Source organism: Trachinotus anak, unplaced genomic scaffold, assembly GCF_046630095.1.
Source record: "Trachinotus anak isolate AG129_WGS33_773 ecotype Australia unplaced genomic scaffold, CSIRO_AGI_Tana_v1 ptg000011l, whole genome shotgun sequence".
Lineage (NCBI taxonomy): Eukaryota > Metazoa > Chordata > Actinopteri > Carangiformes > Carangidae > Trachinotus > Trachinotus anak.
This window is the reverse complement of record NW_027273862.1, coordinates 2,281,245-2,298,210: the sequence shown is the minus strand read 5'-3', so window position 1 is coordinate 2,298,210 and position 16,966 is coordinate 2,281,245. Positions and strand designations below refer to the sequence as shown.

The 16,966-nt window shown below is 41.6% G+C and overlaps 1 long non-coding RNA gene across 2 annotated transcripts; it reads left to right on the top strand.

Moving 5' to 3' along the window:
- Window positions 1–2,029: 2,029 nt before the first annotated feature.
- Window positions 2,030–11,657, top strand: LOC139627792 (uncharacterized). 2 transcript variants are annotated; one of them, XR_011692629.1, is made up of 4 exons: window positions 2,030–2,379; window positions 4,259–4,374; window positions 6,637–6,680; window positions 7,279–11,657. It is a non-coding gene; the product is annotated as an uncharacterized lncRNA (long non-coding RNA). The 2 variants fall into 2 exon arrangements; XR_011692628.1 differs by lacking the exon at window positions 2,030–2,379 and having other exon boundaries at window positions 2,388–4,374.
- The last annotated feature ends 5,309 nt before the right edge of the window (window positions 11,658–16,966 follow it).

Here is a 16,966-nt window from a genome sequence, read left to right as displayed (position 1 = left end):
TAGCTGTGTGGTGGTATTGTCTTTAAGATAGTTTCTTCCTGAGCGTAGACTCATGTTGATGAATATTGTGTTTACTGCTTGAGCCCGCCGTGTGATATCTTTTTGCTGTACTGCCCTCGCAGTGCATGTGCCGATGCAAGGCTAGACAGTCAGATAACGGTTAGCTAGAAGCCCTCCAAAAAAACCACAAGGCTTGACTTTTCTTGTCCTTTAATGAAGTCTTCTCCTCCAACATCACTGTAAAAAGATAAACATTCTCCAAGGCAAAAACGTTTGTAAACATTTGACAAAATGATTTCAGCAGTCTGCTTAACTGTCTGTACTCAACTCAGCCCTCCTGAGCATGTAACAGAGGAAAACAACGAGCTGGTTACATAGCTGCTGCTAACGAATCGAGCGCTGACTACGATGCGGTTTTTCGAGACCAAAGAAAAGACCACTCACTCTGACGCGGTTTCTGACAACCAACAACATACACTTTTAAAATCTACTTATGAACTGATCAATTTTAACTTAACTCATTATTTTTAACTTCTTAATCTGAAAAGGCAGTACACCTTCTATGAGACCAAAAGATCACTTGCTGAATCTCTGTCTTCAAGTCTTTTAGTCATAAATTCACCAGAGCAACTCTTGGTAACATTACCAGGGTCTTGATTCACTGATGTCTTGCTTTGGGAGAGAGCTATTCATTTGTACAGCCACTGATGTCTCAGATCATAGGAATGGCATATGTAAATTCTGTCTGAGCAGGTTCTTGGGCTAGACTCCTTAAGAAGACTATGGGAAGTGTGCCAAGAGACTGGGAAGTTGCACATCAAAGTCATACATCAGATGCAGCTGGAAGGTAGAATCATGACATTTACTTGCTTTTTTAATGAAATATTTAAAGAATCCTTACAAGGGTTAACACTAAGGTTTCATACTCTAGAGCTGATCTGAATCTTCTTTTGGGTGCATAAAGGAGGAAGAACAAATGTACTTTTATGTTTAAAAAAGGCTTAAATAATTAAAAAAAATATTTAATTCAATCCTAAGTCATTGTTATTAGTTGTAGTTATTATCGGGGGGGTCACTTATTGTTATTATTGATTATTATGAAGTGGCATTATTTGATGCTTCAGGTTTGGAGTTGTGGGGAAAGAAATAGAAAATGCAAGTGAGGTCAACCAGCTAAGACTTGTTCCTCCATGACTATTTACTTATAGGACATAAACAGCTGTCAAGGCAAACCTGGAAAAAGGTGGTAGAGGTAGTTGGCGAATGTGCTCATCTGGTTGTGGAGTTGATCAAAGTTGCTTTGATCATGTTGTGCTCTGAGCTGAGATGAGATTACTTCTCTTCGGGAGATTGTTCCTTATTCTGACATGTTGGCTACCACTTCCTATACCAACTACCATGTTTCACAGTACGTTGTGATCTGAATTTTAATGCACACCCCCCTGTTCTGATGAAGAGTCAGTAAGTCAGTCATTGTGTGCATATGTCACCTGCAACACCGTAGATGTTGTCTGACCCCACACGATTCGAAAGTATCTTAAAATAACGCTTGTGATGAATGTGCAATTTCCCTAATTTACGGCTGGCTGCTGTACTCAGGACTGTGGGCTGGATGGAAATCTTAAATGGGGCTTGAACAGCACTCCTCACAACAAGAAATCAATATGCCATGCAGCCTAGAAAGGCGGCTCACTATCTATTGTGGCCGAGGCAACGCTCGCGGGGTAATTTCCTCTAAACGCTACAAACACAGCTCAGCCACTTCACCGACACAAATAGAATCCCAGTCACACGCTCTGACACACATACTCAAGAAGATGCATGCTGAATGTGTGTGCTGCTGTGTGCTAGTGTGTGTGTGTGTGTGTGTGTGGAGATATAATGCATAGTATGTGTGTGTGTGTGTGTGTGGGTGAGAGTGTGCATGTGTGTTGTATATATTTTCAGGTGTTTCAGGTGTTGTGTGTAGCATTTTATGTGTTGTGATATTTTTTGAGTATCTGTGCTTTTTCAAGTAATGTGTGTAATGTGCTTTTATATGTCATGTGTATAAGTAATAGTGTTTTGTGTTAATATTTGCAAGTTTGTGTCTATCAGGGGTCTCCAACAAGTGGCTTGTGAGCTACCAATAGCTCACCCACTGTTTTTCACACTGGGACCACACTGGATGGGTTGCGTATGCATCGTGGCTGCCTTTGCAGGTCTGCTGCAAAAAAACACACGTGTTCACACCTGCTGCTTATTCGCTGCGTTGCTGCTAATGCCCGCTCTGTCTGTCTACACAGAGTTTGCAGGATACTTGAATGTTGGATTTCTGATTTATTTTTGCCAGATAATGTCACTAAAATGCCGCTGTCTCCACATGCAGCTGCTGAAATGGTAAAAAAATATATTTCTGTTTTTTCATGCCTGGGTCATATTCTGATTCAGCCTAGACACATAGATTATAGTGGAAGGTGTCGGTTTTGTAAAATATTGCTGGTATGATGTCAATATGACATTAACAGGTCTTGGTCCTGTCTATTTTTGCAGCAAGACGTGCGTGTCATGTGAGAAAAGTAGGTGAGATTCCAAACTTATAGATCACTGCGATGTAGCTGCGAGACGTGTGACGTGCCCATTAACATGGGCGCTGAATTGAAAAACAAGATGTTACGCAACACATCCAGTGCCCTTAGAGTAGCTCACCCAGAGGTTCAGAGAACATAGTCTGTTCAAACCATGGATGCAGAGTACAAATTTTAAGCAACAGAAATTCACTCCAAATGCAACTAGATCAAGTACAGACACAACCCTCTCTCAGCACCACATAATTATTTGTCAGTTCTCAGTCAAATGAGCTCTGTTGTCAAGTTTGTTTATCTCAGATATGTCGTCGGCAACATGCAGTGATAGTAACACTTCTGGATAACATAAGAGCTATGAACTAAACTTTCCCAATAAACAAAGCAAATCCACACTTAAAGAATCGTCACTAGCACTTATTGCTGCGCTATCACTTCTTATCACACTTAACCTTGGTTGTTCCCCTTTCTGTAAGTCGCTTTGGAAAAAAGCATTTGCTAAATGACTAAATGTAAATGTAAATGTAAACAGGAAATATGTTGCCATGGATACAGTGAGTTAAGCTGTGAGCTGCAATTCGAGTCCTGTTTTTAAATTAGCTTTTTTGAGTTCCTGTTTGCTATGTAACACTGGATGTGCCAACTATTGCTGGATTACATACAGTACTGAGGAGCTTCTTTTTTCTGGTTGTTTATTTGCAGTGGCATTATCATGTCTGTGTGTTCAGGTTTCACTGAATCATGACTCATATTTGACACAAAAATTATATTTGACACTGATGTGAGTTTCACGTTTTTGGTACAAAATGTTAGTTTTGGATGTTGATATTTTATTTTTGGATTTTGAGATTTGAAATTATCGTATTCATCTGATATGGTTTGAAGATCAGGGATCAGTGTTTTGATATAATATCTGAATAATATAACCAATAACATAAGACATGAGCAGCTCTCAGCCCCTTTTATTTTGTCAAAGTAGGTTGGAGACTCCACATGCATATACTGTATTGTATTGTGTCTCTGTGTTGTATGCATGTACTGCTAAAAATACTCAAAACCCAATCAAATGATTTACACTTTACAGTATAAACAAGTACTGGGATTCAAAAACGCTAAATGCGACAAATAAGTATATTTGAATGGCTATTGGGTCGACAAGTTCTAATTTCAATTGGTAAAGGCATGAATGATTTAATTAACAGTGTTTCTGCCCTCATCAAGTAAAGCATATTCAAACAAGTTAAAATTTCAGAGCATGTTTATCAATTCAATTATACTTGAATCAACTGTGTTTTTATCATTTACACCCACATGTGCACATTTTTTTTGAAATACACATATGCAAAGTATAGCAATATTAAGACAAACACAGTTGGTCTATAGCATATTCATTTACTTGTGACAGCTGTCTCATAAACATAAGCACACATGCAGCAGATAGAAAAATATTAAATAGGTTGAATGTGACTCTAAAGCTCTAAATCTCACTTTTCGGCAGTCCTTCCAATACCACACTTCATTTTCCTCTCAAATCTGTCAAACCTCATCTGAGAAGATGTATCACCTAGAAGCAAGCAAATATTTCTTGTATATGACTTATGATACTTACGTTTACAGATAACACAATCTAAATAATATGAGTTTCTTCAACTTAAAACTCTTGACAAACACTAAAATGTGTCTTACATTTGCAGGGATCTAAAAAAAACCCTTAACAGAAGGGTAACAGGATTCAGACCTTTGTGGCTCTTTCGCATGCGGATGTGGTGCAATCAGAAATAGAGCTGTGCTGATTGAGGAAGAATTGCAGGTAAGTGAGTTCAGACCATATCCATTACCAAATATAATCTATTCTCCTCTGTGGAGATGCTATCTGTCCCAAGTCCTACAGGAACAATACAGAGGATGTGCTAGCACTGTTGTTCTTGGATTGGTTTGCTATGGTACTCATCAGATAAGCTGGGATGCTCCCTGGAGATTCACATACACCATATTAAGTTTGTGTGTTTCTGTGTTTATAGCCAGGCTCTGTGGCCAGAACTTTATCACAGGGGGATCTAAGACCTGCATCCCTAAAACAGCTACTTTAATGTGACTTTAATCTACAAACACACACAAGTACAATCAAAACTCCAGAACACCTCATCACATAACATGTAAACTCTATAACAGTACTAATTAAACAAATTACAATCAACAGAGTAAATTTATTTCAATACCACGGCCTCATCAATGAAGTCAGTGAGAGCAGGAATGTTTGGGTGCTAAGAAGCATGATGAGTGTGAAGAGTAGGAGCAAAGAAAGCTAATGAATTATGCAGGAAAACTCAAGTTTTAATCTGTGAAATATAATAGAATGTAAACAATACTTGTCAATGCTTGTCTGTGTTGTTATTTAAACATGAAATGTTGATGTTCACTGTCAATAAGTATAATGCAATATGCAAGCAGAAGCATGGCTACAACTTTACAAAGGTGTAAATGCAGATAAATTGTGTTTACTCACCCACTTTTTCACAAAGAGGTATTCAAGTTGAAAAATCTAATGCTGTCTTAATTATAGAAGAGGATGTTATGTTGTCTATCATGAGGGATGGTACAACTCAATAACAAAAATAAGTTATATACATATATGTATGGATAGCGCTTATTTGAGAAAAATCTGAAAATTGAAATTAATTTAACAGTAGGTAAGGTAATTTTACCTGTAAGTAGGGTAAATTTCCCATCAAGTTTAGTGCAGTATACAATTCATCTGAATATAGTATAACATAAACTGTTCATCTGTAAGGCCTGAGCTATTTTTAGAGTCTGAGTGGCTTTATTATTATTGTACTTATTCAGCTGTCAGTGATGTTATTGTGAAGTTTCTGAGGAGAGTTTGTCTAAGTTTGAATTTATAGGTGGAATGCCTCCCACCCTCTCTGCCACTCGTCACTCAGGCCAATAAACACTGTGTTTAGTCAAGAAGCAGGAAACCTGGGTTGTGCTCAGATGAGACACACAAGTGGCCCCCACATGGCTCAGACTGTGAATAGTTCTCCAACAAAACACTGTAAGGGTCTGTGTTTGTGTGGGTGTGTTATAGTTGTCAGTGAGAAAACACAAACCAGGAAGTCCAGTTTGAGTGTTTGAAAGTTATAGTGGCAGCAACAATTTCCTTCTACAGGAAATCGGTGAATTTGTTTCAAGCGACACTCTGTAATCTAACTGGTGTGTGGGGCTGCACTGGGTTGCAGCAAAAGTCAAACCAGGATAAACTATTTAGCTCTTCATTCATAACAGGTCAAATTAGCTATTGAGACCAGTATCTTGTCGCATTACAGCGTCACCTGCATCTTAACAACCTCTGCACTGGCTTCAACACACAGTCGTGTCAACACTAAGAAATACTTAGCATTGTTACTGAGATAGCTATTAAGACCTGAGCCATAGTTATAGCCTGTTAGGTGAATAGATAACTGTAGTGGGAGGGTAGAATTTAAATCCTGAAGGGCACATCTACATTGGTTGAGTTGAACCTCAGTAGATCAAGTTCATCACCACAGAAGTAAATATACAGTGCCTGTATCTTACTTCCTAGTTTCATAATTATAGTTCTTAAAGATATTTGTGTCTGGTTTCCTGTGTGGTTTGTGCCTTCTTTGTCAGCCAGTATCTTCTCCACAAACTTCCACTTTAATATTTTGTAAGTGGGAAAAACTCGGCTTTTGTTTCACCCACTAATGTCGACTTTATCTCTGCTACCACGGCAAGCGAATGTTTGGATCTCAAAGTGCGTTAGGCATCGTAAAGACCTTGTTCAGCCTCTGAGGACGAAGTATCTCATTGTGTGAAAGGTGAAACAAGCTGACCCTGGTGAAAAGTGCACAGTGTGGTCAAATCTGCCTCCAGTGTTTCATGTGCTTTATGTGCTTGTGTGTCAGTGTGTGTGAATGAATGTGAGTTTGCATGTGTAGAGCCATCCTTAAGGGTCTTGACCTCCACAAGCAGAACCTTTGACAGTGCAGCTGCATCATGAGGTCAAATGTGTGACCCCATTCAAAAGAATGAGCTATGTTTTCCTTAACAGACACAACAGAGCTCTGCTTCATGTGTGGAGTGGCCTGTAAGCAGGTAAGTGGGAATCAGATTTGAACTTTTTCTGCTTTTATAGCAGTTCATCTGAAGGTGGATTTAAGTGGCTATTGATTGGCTTGGTGATCTCTCTATTAGTAGATAGCCATGAGGTAAAAAAGCATAAAAACACATTAGTTTGATGTTTGGCGTGATCAGCAAATTATCTGAGGCTTAATCATGTGGGAGGAGGCACTCAGCACTCCAACACTGACCAAGGGAGGAATCTGAGCTGTTAAAAATTTTGATGATAAGGCTAATGAGAAAAAGGAATGATCTCTTTCACTCCATGGAGGAGGAAAGTGAGGAAAATGGAGCGGTGTTGGAGAAATGTCAGTCAGAAGACGCTTTAATTAAACTGCAACTACGATCTTATGTGAGATATTGCCAAACTGAAAACTTGAGGAATAAATGCATATATTTATGATTTCATGGGTGAGTGTGAGACAGATCTGGAGATCAACAATTTGCAGTGCAGTGTCGGCAGCACTGTCCTGCAGTTTTGTGGTGAAGGAGCTTTTGAACCAATTTACATTTCAACCTTCACCTATGATCATCATCTTAGCACATAGTGACCAAAATAAGTTGCCTTTCACAGGAAATTGGGGCTCACCCTTGAGGCCAGGACCTGAACAGGACCTTCTGACGCCTTCCTGTTGGTATTCAAGAGACGTCCGCCAGGGAGGACATCCAGCGAGGTCCAGAAAACACATGGTGGGAATAAATATCTGGCCTAGGAGCAGCCCCAGAAGTTGCTTGATTAAATTGCTCGGCAGAGAAGCATCCGGCTATTTTGCTTTGACTACTACTAAAGTAACCTTGAATTCACCTGAGTGCCAGAAAATGGATTCCAATAAAGTAATTTTACTGTTTTTGAGGTATTCCTGTCATTATAATCCAAGCAAATCGGCAATGTGTGGCAAAGTCATGAAGAATCAAAAGTAAATAATTTACAGGGAAATTTTGGGCAAAGTTTCCAGGAAATTAATTAAAAAATTAGTTAAACACGTTAAATGAAAGACTGAAAAAAATAAAAAGGAAAAACTGATGTAAAATAACCTTACCCTAGGTTTTCTGTTTTTATTTTGAGCTGATATGAAAAGAGTACTGAGGTCTATTTGTAAGTTTTGCTATTGCTGCATAACCAATGTTAGCATTATCAGAAGTATACTTCCTATTCTAAAAGAAATGTTGTGAATTCAGCATCAAACTTCATTCCTTTACTCACCAAGAGAAGTCTCCAGCAGTGGAAAGCAATGCCAATGTTAACTCTTGCCTCTATCGTGTCTTCTCTTCTACTGAAGTTAGCACGCTAACCAGCTAGCCTCAACCCTTCTCTTCACTTTCTGAACTCACTGGAGCCTCCAACCTGCCCTGAAGATGTAGCGCTGCTCAGAGGACATATGATAACCTCTTGTATCATAAAGACAATGATGGCTGATCACCACCACCAGCTCCAGGGAAGAAACCCTGTTCGGCAGCAAGAAAACTTACAAAGCCCATGTAATGCTAACACTGGCTGTGTGGCAATAGCAAAACTCACAAATAGTCCCTTTAAACAGTGCAGGCTGCTTTTTGTAAGCGGATGAAGTCAGGAAACGCAGGGTTGGGGCGCTCCCTATTCTATTTGCCTGATAGCCCGGAGATCACACCCCTCTCACTGCTCCTCTTCAAGCTCATTATCACGGTTAAATTATTTCCTCCCACAAGAACGTTAATTAACACACACGTCCAGACCACGTCTGGCTGCACAAATTGATTACAACATCAGAGCCAGTGTGTGTGCGTGGCTAGCCACTTCAGGAACAAAAGGCAATGGACCCGCAGTGGGGCCAGCAAGCCTCTATTGGCAGCAGAAACATATTACATGTGCCACGCAATGTATAGCATACAACCCGCTGTATGTATATTTGTGTGTGTGTGTGTGTTTATGTAAAAAAGTGTACATGCTAATGAGTGAACAGAGGTAACTGCTTCAACAAAGAGATTGTGATAATCAAGAGGTATGAGACACAAACACAAAAAGAGAAGCGGCTGCGTGGTGGCACAAACACACACTTACACACTGCACACTTCAAACTGAGAATGTGAATTTTGTCATTATGACAGAGCAGGATGGGTAATTTCAGGCTTGGCCTCAATCACCAGTGTTAAGCATAATTTCAGTCCTGAAGGGGTTAATTAGGGGCTGCGAGGAGAGGCCTGAATTAATTGGCTTGTGCCTTTTCAGAAAGAAAATAACAGAGGGGGGAGAGAGCAGGGTTGTGGCGTTTTCACACATCAGAATCAGTTGACGGTGTTGACTTGCAATGGCATTACATGTACATGTAATAATTATAAGAAGTGTGATGGAAAGTAAACGACCTACAGATGTTAAAGGATGAGGCTGGAAATATTCTGTAATATTTTCTGCTAAAGTCTATTGTCTATGTAACCAAAGCCTGACACAGCTTTATAGTATGTCTACACAGAAACCGTTTCAGCCGTGTTTTCCATTTTTTTGAAAATTGCCTGTTGTTTTTCTCACTGACTGTTTTTTCCAGTCGCATAAACCACTCTGCCGATCAAAGGTTTGTAGGCAGGAAGAACAGGGACATCATCTTCCCGTTAGAGGTGGTGTAATTGCTGTGGACATGGACGCCATGATGAGCACCATCTATGCGTGGTTGGAGAACCCAATGAAGTTTGAGAAGTTGCACAGCATTAACAGCACCCTGGATGCTGAGGTCCTTCTTAAGTCTGACTATAGGCAGGAGGAGACTCGCATCCTTATTGTTGGGGGCTTCTTCCTCTACACCTATGGACCTTTGATCAACATGCTGAATCAATATTACTTTTTTTCCATCCTGTATGAAGAATGCTATACCACCCCGGCCTGTTTGATGGCCATGCCTGGCCCATGTCTTTGAAACACAAGAACATCAGGACACCTGCTACATGTTGGTGCAAGGTAGGTGTAGGTTGCAGATATCTGAAATGAAAATCGGGGACATTTCAATATATGATTAATATATCCAGTGTTTCTATATATGTAATAAAAAAGGGGGACCTGTATTTTGACCATGGAGAACTGTAAACCATGGGTAGATAAGTGGTAGAGTTGCCAACTGTCCCGCAAAATATGGAATCATCCTGTGATTGGAAACTAAGACGAGAACTGAACTGAGACGCACTTTAGTATTTTTCAGTCTCAATTCAGTGCAAATCCTTGGGAGATTAATATTACAAGTTAGACTTTTAAAATATGGATTTGTATGAGACAGAAGGAAACCCTCCTTTTCTCCCTCAGCCTGACTGCCATATTATGTTCCACTACTCAAAGAGAGAATGTGCTTGTCATTGGCCCTGACACACGACCCAGGTAACTTTTTGTTATTTTTGCTATTTTTCTACATGAAACTTAAACAGAGTTAGCAAAGAAATACAACTGAGGGGGAGGAACCCTCATTAAACCACCTGGTCACTGGCGACCAGTTTAAAACTTGTGCGAAGCCATGTAGCACCACATAAAGATATACATGTTTAAACTTTTGTCAGTATTGACATGCTACACATTGTTAGCTATGATGGATTCTCTACGCATTTCAACTGTTCAGTTCACTTTACGGAAACCATGAGTACAAAGGTAGCTCCCTCTTTTAGCAAATACAATTGCAATGCTAGACATCTGTCTGTCTTCTCACAATTCACAGTTAAAGATGGGGATAGGCCACCAAAAACAGGGAATGTCCCTGGAAAACTGGGATATCTGGTAACCCTATCGAAAAATACCATTGGTAGGACAGATAAATACTCAGTCAGTAAAGACAAATCAACAATCTGTTCCAGTCACAGACGTGACCATAATATCAGACTGAATAATGCCATGGAAATCAAAACAGAAAAATCCGCCTAGTTATCAGACCAAACTAGCGTTGTCAAAGCATACCTGCAGGTAGAGAATACACTCTCTCACAACAGCTCTTTGCATACTCTTTGCTGAAAAATAGTGCTGGCTATAAATGAGAAAATTATTCTTTGCTACTGATACTTTTGTGAGTCCCATACAAACCACGTTTGTACTGCTGCGTACTGCCTCCATGCAATGACAGACATGACGAAAGCTCTCACCCCCTCCCCCTACTCGGTTTTTTATGTTACCAAACTAACTGCTAGATGTAGAGGTGAAGCATTACAGCGTTTAACAATATTACAGTCATTTGAGTAATGTGTGACTAGGTTTATCTTGTTTTAAGTAGTGTGGGTGGTGACTGTTACATGTTTTCCCCTCAGCTCTTATTACAGCAGTACACACTCGCTGTTGAGGCCGTACTGTACAAACCAGTCTACCTGACTCGACTGCTGCTGCTGATACCAACTCTCATACGTACTTGCTGTAGCGAGGTTGGCTAGCATATTAACAGACTTATAGAGGAAGGTTTTGGGAAACATAGCTGTGTCAGTGTCAAGACTAGAAAACAATGCAGGAGGAGATGAGCAGCTCAGAGAGAGTGAAGTGGTCTGGCCAGGTGAGCATATCTGAGATGAACGGAGAAACTCTTTGCAACATGGGTAGTTTTTTATCTCTTCATTTACTTAAGTGGAGGTGTGCTGATGGGCGCCACGCATGAGTGCCCATGAAACAGAGTTGGCAAAAAGCTGATGGAGAAAAAAAAGACTCCTCCATCCCCTCACTGTCTCTCAGTGTCTCTCCCTTTCTCTCTGCAGTACTGAAAGGCTCATCAGGACTTGTCATCGCTCTAATGAATATCATTTAAATTGCTTTGTGTATGGGAGTGAGTTTGGATGTCGATTTAATTTGCGCATGTGTTTGAGCTCTTGTGCTCGGCGAGGCGGACGGACGGAGAGCGGCAGCCCTAATGAAACACCGGCCTCAGTGACAGGCTGACGAGGCCCGACCCGATCAGATGGCGTTGAAAGGAAATTTTGACAGGGCGGCGGAGGTAGGAAAGAAACAGACAGAAGCATGCAGACAGAGTGGAGGACACAAAGATGCAGAAATACACACACGCACACACACAAAGATTGAGACAGAAGCGGGAATATTAATGTGTATTGCATACAACTCCACTAAACACATGTATGTAGACAAATATCTGCACATATCAAATCTGCATTTCAGGAAATAAACTGACTTCAAGCTCGGTTTGTGTTATCACAACATCCCAGTGTGTTGAGCACCTGTGCTAATTTGCAGAAGCTATTCCCTTTTAGCACAGCTTTGCTAATGATGGCACCTCGGTGTCCCTGAGCTGAGGGAATATGTAAAATAACAGCCATTTCACCCTGCTCAAGATTAGCCATACCCTGCTACAAGCATGGCCTTATCAAAATGAAATTACAATATATGCTGATACCGTATTTCAGCAACTCCAACCCTCCCCCAACCCCGACTCCAAACCCTCGTGTGTGCACTCCCACCTCCACACACCTGGTGAAATATTACAACCTTGCAAAAACAGCACAAAGCATTCCCATCTAGCGAGGCGCTTATGATTTAGCATTGCAGGTGTATCAAGAGCTTGGTCTCTCTCTCTCTCTCTCTTTCTCTATTTGCTCTCTGCCTGACACACCGGCAAGCGTGGTCACGCAGCCACCCGCTCAGCCGCAGCGCCCTGTTTCATTACTATCACCCAGAGGTTTTTTAATTGAGTCAGATCCAATTATGAGCCAGCAATTAGCTATTAATATAATCAATTACTCCTCCACGCTTGTCACATCAGAATGTGATGCAGATGTGGAATGTGTGTATGGTGCATTCTGCGCATTACTAACCAGGTTTATCACAGTCATGGTTGGGAAAGGGCCCAGGTAAAAAAAAAAAATAGTTGTTCGAAGAAATGAAGAGACAGTACTACTGTGTAATCTGTCAGAGCATTTGGTCACATCGCAACTGCCTCTTGTCTGTCTCTTCATGGAAAGTGGAAGAAATTATTTTTAATATTTTGAAAATGTGCTTATATGCACTGTCGTAACCCAGTGACTGTGAAGTCCAGATATATGTGCATTAGATCGGATTTCAAACTTACTGCTCTCCCTTTCACATGTAAAAAAAAAAATATTCTGATGCGAACTACAGTTGTGCCTATACAAGCCCGTAACCAGATATTAAGGCACACCAAAACCTGCAACAAGCAAGAGATAACCCCGTCACAGCATCTTTGCATTTCAGAACTGAGTTTTAGATTGTACATGTTACTTTAAAAGCAATCCACGGTCTACACAAACATACATTTGTGAGCATTTGTGTCAATATGTGTCAGCACCAAGCAGCAACCTCTGGCTGAAAGATGAAGCTTACATGAAGTGGTAAAAACTGCAGTTCCTGGGGCGGCCCGGTAGTCGAGTGGTTAGAGCACGTACCACGTGAGCGCAAGACACTCTTAGCAGGCAGTCGCCGGTTCGACTCCTGACCGGCCTTACTCTTTCCTGCATGTCATTCCCCTTTCTCTACCTCCTTCCCTGTCAGTCTCCACTGTTCTATGACAAAAGGCACAAAAAACATTTAAAAAAAAGCCAAAAAAATAAAACTGCAGTTCCTTTAATGGCCACTTGAGGCTGGCTCCAAAAGAGTCAATCCCCATAGACTCCCATGTTAAAATGCTCAACAGCAGAAATAAACATGTTTACAGCCTGGTACAAAAAAATTCTCTGTAGCTAATTTCCTTTGATATAGCTCACCCATTTAAACTTGTGCATAGTTGAGGGTGTGACACTTTGAGTGACAGGTGGGTGAGTGTATTCTTGCATTGAAGTCTCAGCTCCTCACATGCCCCTGTTTGGCCATTGTTGGATTAGCTGTGAGTTAGATGGAGTTAGGCACTGCGAAGATGGCAATCCCACTCTGAGCTTCAAAGCTGCTCTTCAGAAACCTGTGGGTGACGTCATGGAGGATATGTCCATCTTTATTTACAGTCTATGACCGGCACTCAACCTTAGATCTTGCAACAAACCTCTGCTGGTCTAGACTTAAAACTGAAGGAGATTTTAAAAGCAGTTGTGCTTTGCACATAAATACATTATCAGTCTTTATAAGTCATCATGTGGCTGTCTTACCTTGAAAGAATGATTATGAGGTTCAACTTCTGTCATGAAATGCTCTTTATAATTTATTTACATTTTCATATATTCAGTCACTCATTATGTAATATTTTCCATTTTTCAATTTTAATGGCTCCTCTGTAGCCGGACTTTTTCAGCTGGTTTACATGTCGTGCACTTTTTGAGTGACACATCAGTAGCTATAGACTCAAACTTCCTGAATGACACAAATCTTGCTCTGGAGGCACAACGTTTTAAATGAAGAGGCATATTTGAGCAGTTACAAATGCTCATAAGCACTGGAAAATCTTGAAAAACCTCAGAGAGCGAGAGACAAAGGAGGAAAGAGAGAGAGAGAGAGAGGCCCCTGACAGTCCAAGCAACCAGGCAAGTTAAACAGACACACATAATAGGATATTAAACTTTAACTACCCCATATTCATTCCAATCGTCCTGGAGAGAAACGGCCAAAACTTCAGGCTCCAAATTTCATTTGTGTCTCATTGGAAAGGTTAAATTTATGAGGCCTTTTTGTTAACGGAGAGGTATGAGCCGGATTAAAAACTTCTCCAGGCCTTTTTGCTCCAGCCTGTCTCTCTCTTAATGACATATGTCTTCATTCGTGAGGGCTCAGCTCATGCCAGGGTGGAACTTTCATTGGCAAGAGCCCGTTTCCCCCAGGAGAACTGTTAAGCAGTGCACAGGAAATAAAAAGGAATGCCAAGTTACTTCCTAATGTCGTGAGTGATTTCATTACCTCAGTCACTGGACTAATTTAGGGCAAGCAAAGGATTGAGATTTTGACATGCAAAACAGCAGACGCTTGCCCACCAGCAAACCACAGAAGTGTGAATTCATGCAAAACTGCTTTCAAGAATGCAAACAAATGCAGATATGAAGCTGTGGAAAGATGCAATGGAAAATACACTTAACTGCCTCATGTCCTGAAGGCAACTTCTCTTTGGAGTAAAGCCTGCTAAAAGGGTGATGTGTTAAAAACCATGCAATTAAGGGAGGACTGTAGAGCTGCGGGGGGGGGGGGGCAGAAATGAGATCTCATTGCAGGGCGGACATGAAGCTTAGATGATCCTATGATGAGCTGAGCGCTTGTCAGGACAGTGAGGTCGTTGCCAGCCGAGATCTCTCTCCTTTTAACTAACCTGCATCTTGACAAGGCAATCAAGTCCCTCCCCAAGTGTAATTAAATGATAAGTTCATATTTGAGGGACAATTGTGAGGCGGCCGATCGGAGAGCGCTGTCACGGCGGGCTGCTGGCGTGACGAATACCCTTATTAGCAGCCACACTGCACCCTTTCAAGAAGAGGGCTGACCGAGAATGTATGTGTATGTGTGTGTGTGTGTGTGTGTGTGTTTGGAGGGGGGGAGTAGTGAAGGTCCACTATTGTGCATTCACACATACAGAATATGCACACGAATGCACATTGTGGCTCTATTGCAGAACAGACACTGCACGAGCGCACAAACACACACTCTCGCCACAGCCCCCAGTGATCGTTTAAGATATGCCCACAAAGGGCAGATGGAGGTAAAGGGGACATGCACTCCGGCGTGTCAGCGCAACATGCATCTCCCTGTAAATCAGTGAAAGATGATGTGAGCTCTGCGTCCCAGCTGTTTGATATGCAAACGGCTTTTATATGCAAATTCGCCTCGACAGCTTTAGACACAGAGCAGGAGAGTGGCTTCAAGGCCCAGGTGAACTGAGGCAAGGAGGATAAAAATAAATAAAAAATCTTCATCAAATGACAAACAGCCGATTTGGACAAGAGCTTTGTTTAAGCAGCATTGCACCGATGATGCTTGCTCCCCGAATTGTCCCTTGTCACACCCCCCCAACCCCCCACCCCACTTCCATTCACCCTAATGCCCAGATCATCTCTCACAATGGCAAAAAGGTGCTTGGCAGACACAATGCACCTACAGCTATTATGAAAAGGATGCACAAACATTACACTATTCACAAAATGTCCCCGTCAAAAGCAGAGCGCCAGATAGCGTTTTGTGTTTTGTTTTCTCTGTTGGTGCCTGTGTGTAAGATATATCCCCTCCCTTCCCTTTCAAGGGGTGGATCTTGAAGTGTGTGCTCGCTTTAATCCTGTGTGTGCGGCTCGGTGTAGTGCAGGCCTGCTCTCGGCATGACTCCCATTGTGGCGTTTGCTCATTGTGTCTGTGGAATAAAGCTGCCTCTGTTGTCTAGCCAGCTTCCTGCTTCAAACATTGCCTGGCTGCTCTGCGGAGATCTCCCTCCTCCCATTTTCCTCCATCTTTCTCTCTCTCTGTCATTCACCCTCTCATCTCAATTGTTTACCTCTGTCCTTTCAGTCTGCCTCCGCTCCCTCTCTCTGGATTCTACAACTGCCCCGCCTTTCTTCCCGTCTTAGGGAAACAAACCTGCTCTTTTTTCAGCTCCAGCTGTATAGAGAGAGTGGGTAAAGGAGTGAAGGGATGAAAAACCGAAGACCAAAGGAGGAGGAAATGAACTGACACATATGGCACACAAGCGTGACTCACTTTTCATGATTGCTTTTCAATGCCAGAGTCATTTTTGAGCTGCCACTGGAGCTAACATTCAAACACTAACGCTCATCTGGGGAATAGCTGAGACAAAACAGAAAGACAGCACGTATGGCACACCAATACAAACTTGGAAGGAGCAGTGCACTCTTGAAATTCTCCACAGGTGATAGTTTTCACTCCACCCGTGGCTCCTTGCAGCAAACCGAGTGGCACGGCAGTAAAGAAACAGGCTCCACTTCAGATTTCCGGTTAATAAATCACAGAGAGGAGAGGCTTGTTAAATTGAACTTTATATAACTTCTGTATAAAGGTCAGTGCTCTCTTTTTTCAGAGGTAATTTAAAGATTAGACGACTCAGTGTTTCCATGGCACTTACACACTCATACACACACTTTTGGGAGAACCACGCACACACAAATATGACATTCATAAAAAGCTCCAGGCCTTAGGTGAGACAGAGCCTGAGGTGAGACTTTTTTAATCATTTCACCCATTGAAACTGATCCGGGCACCATTTGCACATACCTGAGCAAAGTCCAAGTCTAATTCCCAAAGCAGCTAATGATACAATTTCCATTCTTTTCTTTGAACCAAAGCCGTGTTTGACAGATTAGAATGTCATTTAGAGCCGCCCATGCTGAGAAGCTCCAGATGTTGTCACTGATTGGTGTGAGGGCCTGCTGAACACTTCAGCAGCCAGAAGTAT